Consider the following 6,715-nt stretch of genomic DNA (forward strand, 5'->3'; position numbering starts at 1 on the left):
TTTTTCCCCTTTCAGGATATGGGCGCAGAAGTTATGAAGAGCTTATTTAATTTTTGTTGTGATGCTCTGTATTGTTTTAGTTATGGTTTATTGTACCCTCACCTTTATCTTGATATATATTCTGTAAGAGGGATAGGAATTGTATTGGTTAATGTTTGTAATATTATTTATATATATTTATGTATATATATGGATGTACTCTTTTTGAGTTGTTGTAAGTTGAATGGTATTTATGGATGTACGTTATCGAACGAAAGTATCTTTGGGAGCGGTATTGCGGTTTAAAGTTTTAAACAGGCTCATATTTTAGTATTAATAAATATAAGTGTCGTCGTAATGTCCGAACTATCAGAGTCGCGCAGCCGGAAGTGCGAGCTTTGGTATTTAGGGTGTTACAAGATACGCCTACGTTTTTAAAGTGTGACAATTGCGAGAGATATGGCTACACTTTTAAAGGGTGCCAATAGCTAGAGATATGGCTACGCTTTTAAAGTGTGACAAAGTCGCAAGAGATATGGCTATGCTTTTAAAGCGTGCCAGTAGCTAGATACTGCTACGCTTTAAAAGCGTGCCAGTAGCTAGAGATATGGCTACGCTTTAAAGCGTGGTAAAAAGTGGCTACTGTACAGAATAGCTACGCTTTCAAAGCATGGCTATAAGTTTGTTCAAGTTCAATTTTTTTTAATCTTCAAAATAAAACCTAACAAAATTCATAGATAATGTAAAATTTAGACAATATACAACCTTCATAACAATTTTAATTACTATTAACAATATAAAACCTTCATAAACTTGTACAATAAATATAGTGGTTGATAACATGACAAGCTCTAACAAAAAATCAAAGTCATAACAACTACCCATAAATTTGTAATACATGCATTACAATTCCAAAAACTATTACATTATCTATTTCCTTTACATACTTAACTACAAATATAAAACTTCATGATTACTAATCATCCATTACAAGTATGAAGCTCACATGCCTCCATATTGTTTGAGCTAAAAGAGTTGATCTCCAGAAGGATAGGGTTTGTGATAAGGCCATATGTTATAGGATCAATTTTTCACAGATCCCCTCCATACATTAGGGGAGACTTTGCTATCGCCCAAAGTGTTATCTGTAAGTCAATACAACCAGTCAGTGTGTACTGATAATACATGTCACACATCAAAATTTGCATGACAATATGGGAAAGCAACTTAATTGTGCTTTTACAAATACCTGTGTCTTTTGCTCTTCTAGATTGAGTCTACAATACCTGTGTGGACCTTCATTTATACCTACTGGATTTTGATGATCATCAACATTTCCATGAGTATCATTTTTAAAATGAGTTTGTAGCAATTATCAATGATAGATGATTTTAAACATCTTTTGTGTTTATAAACTAACAGAATCAGTGAAGCAACAATATCTTCATATTAACAGAATAAATATGTCTGATGAGAATCCTCCATAGTTCTAGTGCTTTATGATTCGGGTATCTAACAAAAAGTAATTTCTATATAATACCAGGATCTGTTAGCCATCCAAATGGAAGCATGTCCAAATCAGGCCAGAATTTCCCATTTAAGCCAGTTGCTCCTACCAGATTAGCAGTTGCAAAATTCCTGATTCAAAATTGAATAAACTAACTTTATTCTATAGCCAAGGATGGAGAAGCATCATTATTGAAAGGTAATATGAAGTGATACAATGCAAGCACCCAAACTGAAATAGATCAATTTAATAACCTCGTTACGTCGAAGTAACCTTTTACATCCCACTTTGTATTCCAATCATCTCCTGTAATAAGATACATGCTGACCAGTCCAATGACATCCTTGGCCATGGCTGGTGTCACACTAGTTCCAGGAGACAAGGAATATACAATGGAGCGATCAAGCTTCCTTAGAACCTAAAATGACATGTCACATTGTAAATTGGTCAATGAATCTGCTAAGATATTTACTGATCAGGAGTAAAGCAAACTGCATAATACCTCTGATACATAGCTTATTTCACTTAAATCCAAGTCACCACCAAATACACAGTCATGTTTCACTGCAAGTATAAAACAAATTACTGGTTGCTAAATTTTAAATACCATTGAGTAATTTCTTCATACATGAATAAACAAATATAATCTTCTTTACCTTTTTTAATTCAGAGTATCCCCTAATTAGTACATAAAAAATAATCAATCTAATCTTCAAGATTTACTCACCTCTCTAACAAATGAAAACATAATCCATGGTTGACTATTTTTAAAAGTGTGGCCAAAAGATAATCCTTTTCTTAATTTTAGTTGAACTAGAAGCTTTGAAATTTGATATATGAAAACACTGACTAAAAGTTATAGAACCACTAAAATATCAACTCTATCTCACTCTTCCTAAACAACAATCTCTCAAAACAAATAGTACACATAGTGTATAGAAGGAAAGCTAATGCAGTATATTGCTTAAATTTATCCGTGACATGAGTATGATGATATATCACATATATAAATTGACTATAAGTTGTATCTCAATTTCAAAATCAACACCCATGAAGCATACTGCTCATAAAGGGATCTCAATAAAGCTTTCCTAGCTCCCAACGATGTATTCACACTCATGAAACCATGAGGTATCCATGCACAAGCCCTTGCTGGGATTGCTATGTCTTTGGCACCCCAAACTCGACCAGATTCTTGATAAGCACCTCCCATATAAATTTAAAGAAGAGGAATTGAAGGTCAGCAACAAAGTTTAGCTTAAGGTAAAAATAACATTCCCAAATCTTTATCCAAGAAACTCAGCTGCCATGACCAACATTAGCCTGGAAAGAACAATGACTTATCTCTAAAAACAACATTCCCAAATCTAATTTTTTTTATATATGCTATTGTGATTAAACTACAAATGGTAGTTAGATTAGTTATTTACTGATTAACAATGCTTAGTTAAAGTAGTGATTAACTAAATTAGTAGTTTTTCTGGAGTTTAGTTAGGTTTCTAATGTTAGGTTAAATAGGTAGTAGAAATAAAATAAGAATGTAAATTAGTTTAATTTTTTAGATTTAATGTAATTCTTAAGCTTTAGGTTAAAGGCCTAGTAATTTAGTTAAAAATCTAAGTCGTTCAAAATTTATTTAGTTTAGGTTGGTTAAAATTTTTAATAATTTAATTTAGTTTAATTTATTTAGAATTAATATATTTAGTGTTATTTAGGATTAATTATTTAGGATTAAATTATTGAGGATTAATTTATCAAATTATTTAATGTAGTTTAATTTTATTAAATTATTAATTTATTTAATGTAACTTGTGATGGTTATAAAAGAAATTTTTTCATCATGGTGCAGCCACATCGATGTATTACCAGCATGAGGAGGCAGCATGGTATGCCCCTAGATGACAGGATCATACCATACAAGCACATGGCCGGCTTAGCCCCCTGGCGAGGCTCAACGACCACTGGTTTAGGTTGGATAAGCCGCTGGTCAGTGCATTTGTAGAGCGGTGATGGCCCGAAACTCACACTTTCCATATGACATTCGGAGAGTGCACGATTACGCTTTAGGATGTTGCGTACCGTTTAGGGCTTCCCATCGACGGACATTACGTCAGCGGATGCTTGACAGATTTCCAGCGGTTCATTAATTGCGGGAGACCTGCATGGGATTGGTTCCAGGAGTTGTTAGATATGTTTCCTTCAGCGAACTGCATCGACAAGTTCATGGTGAAGTGCACTTGGATGCAGGAGGCATTCAGTCACCTTCCCCACGACGCAGACGAGGAGACAGTTAGGAGGTACGTGAGGGCGCACATCATAATGCTATTATGCACCCAGCTCTTCCGTGACAAGTCCGGTACACGCATGCATATCTGGTGGCTACCATTCGTTGCAAGATTGGAGGATATGGGTGGATACAGCTGGGGATCTGCTGCTTTGTCGTGGTTATACCGATGCTTATGCCGTGTGGCCAACAGGAATGTGGTTAAGTTAGTCGGTCCATTGAAGCTCCTCTAGTCACGGATCTTTTGGCGGTTCCCGGGTTTTAGTCCGAATGGGTTTGACGCCTTTCATTAGCCATTTGTAGTGAAATAAAACTTGCAAATCTTCGTCACTGCATATCACAAATGAGTCGTACTTCATCCCATCTCGAATAACAGAAATCGGAATTCGATAATATAATTTTTCGATCCGTTTCATTCCATGCAGACCCAATCTTTGTAGTACGGTATTATGATAATCAACTAGGCTCATAGAAGGTCTGATAAAGATGCTCAAAGGATCTTTAACAATAAACTTAATTCTCGATTGCGTTTTTTTCTTAATCGTGCCTTTGTAGTGCACAAGAACTACAAAGCTATCCTCTGTAGCCATTTTGAGTGTAACTCTAATGAGGATTCAACATGTTGGTATTTATATAGGTTGGACGTCTACTTTAAATCGAATTAAATTAATTTGATTTAAAATTTAGTAGAGTCAATTTACCCTGTGGTCTTTTCTTGCGTAAATCAAATTCACTTCATTCGATTTACTTTAGTGCATGCATTATACCAGATAAATCGAATCTAATAAGGTTGATTTACTACCATCAACCCTAAATTGAATTTCATTAATTCCATAATCATCAACCCTAAATTGAATTTCATTAATTCCATTTACTACGAAACCCTAAATCAAATGTATTCAATTCGATTTACATATATATGACTAAATCGACATAAATGAATTCGATTTATATTAAAATAGGCTACCCACGTAATGCTTCTTAGTTTAGGGGATTCATGTAAATTTGGTTCTCATTTCATTTGTTTAAGTGATTTGCCCTATATTATTAATATTATAATCCAATCATATATAATGATAATTATTTGTTCTTAAAATAGATAATTAAATCTATTTAGTAGTAATTAAAAATGTTTTTTCCTATTTTAAAGGATCACAATTCTATTATACTATTATATTGTATGAATGTAGAATTAAGTAAAACTAATATTAAAAACATTAATATGAAAGAGAATTATCATTTAAAAAATATTATCATATATAATTAGATTATATATCAATCTTGCATAATTAAATTTTTTATTTTAAAATAGATCAATCATATCATTATTACCGTGTATATATATATATATATATATATATATATATATATATATATATATATATATATATATATATATATATATATGAATGCATAATTATAATTGACAATATTTTATATAATTATAATACTTTGCGTAACTATCATTATTTCTATTATTTAAGTTATTAATACACAAAACCTAACTCATTTAAAATATTTTTAATTGTACCAATTTGTTTTATTAACGTTGTAATAAAATATCTATATAGAAAGAGAAAAATGTATTATTAGTTGCACTAAAAATTTTTTTTAATGTTTTTCTTTGATCCAATCATGCAGAATTATACTTACTTATCTTTAAAATTGTTAATCAAATTAATTTAGCATTAATTAAAAAAATATTTTCCTATTATCAATATTATTAAACTACTATTATATGAATGCATATTTATTTTAATCAATTATGTAAGTTAATATTAAGAAACATTAATACAAAAAAAAGTTATCATTTAAAAATAAACTATCGTATATTATTATGGTTTAATTACTCTGTTAATTCTTATAGTTTTACCAAATTTTTAATTAGGTCCCTATATTTTTTTTTCTTTCAATTGGATCCCTACACTGTTTTTAATTTTGTAATTATGTCCTTTTCATGTTAAAAATGTTAAAATTAACATAATATTTTTACCAAAATACATGTAGTCAAAGATTTAATTAAGTTTTTAATTATAAATACCTTCAATTTACGAAGAAATATTCAGTTAACTCTAATATTTTTTACACTAAAAATTATACTGTTTCTTGTAGTGGAAAGACATAATTACAAAATTAAAAAAATATATGGACCCAATTGAAAGAAAAAAAAAGTATAGGGACCTAATTAAAAATTTGGTGAAACTATAGGGACCAACAGAGTAATTAAACTTATTATTATTTATTATATACGAATCACGTATAATTATAGTTATTTTTTTTAAAGATAATATTTAATTTTGTTCAAAAATTCGCACGTGAGTTTCAATTTAGTCTTTGAAATTTCAATTGCTACTATTTAGTCTATAAAATTTTACAAACATGACTCATGTTAGTCTCAAAAAGTAGATACCACATTGAATTCTTGAAAACGATGCCATTTCGGTTTTGGCGCTCAAAAAGCCCAAAAAACAATGTCATATCAAACCTCTTTTGGCATATTGATATTGACTGTTCTTCTTCTTTCCTCCAAAAGCAAGTAATACAACGTTATTTTCGGGCTATGTAAGCACCAAAAACAAAATAACATTAAAGAAATGCTTACCTATTAGACAGTTGAGTACCACATTAGACTACTAAAAATGACGTTATTTTGCTTTGGGCGCTCAAATAACCCAAAAATAATGTCGTATCACTTGTTTTGGGAAGGTAGAAGAAGAACATTCAACATTCACGCCAAAAGAGAGTTGATATGGCGTTGTTTTTTTACATTAATTTAGCATTATTAATTTTTATTCCTATTATCAAACCTATTCAATTACTATTATATGAATGCATAATTATTTTAATCAATTATGTAAGTTAATATTAAGAAACATTAATACAAAAGAAATTTATCATTTAAAAATAAACTATCGTATAATATTATTTATTATATACCAATCATG

The 6,715-nt window shown here is 30.5% G+C and overlaps 1 pseudogene; it reads right to left on the bottom strand.

Moving 5' to 3' along the window:
* Nucleotides 1-959: 959 nt before the first annotated feature.
* Nucleotides 960-2,699, bottom strand: LOC107615289 (alpha-galactosidase 2-like; annotated as a pseudogene).
* Between the last annotated feature and the right edge of the window lie 4,016 nt (nucleotides 2,700-6,715).

Source organism: Arachis ipaensis, chromosome B9 (assembly GCF_059453495.1).
Source record: "Arachis ipaensis isolate K30076 ecotype BB chromosome B9, ASM5945349v1, whole genome shotgun sequence".
NCBI lineage: Eukaryota > Viridiplantae > Streptophyta > Magnoliopsida > Fabales > Fabaceae > Arachis > Arachis ipaensis.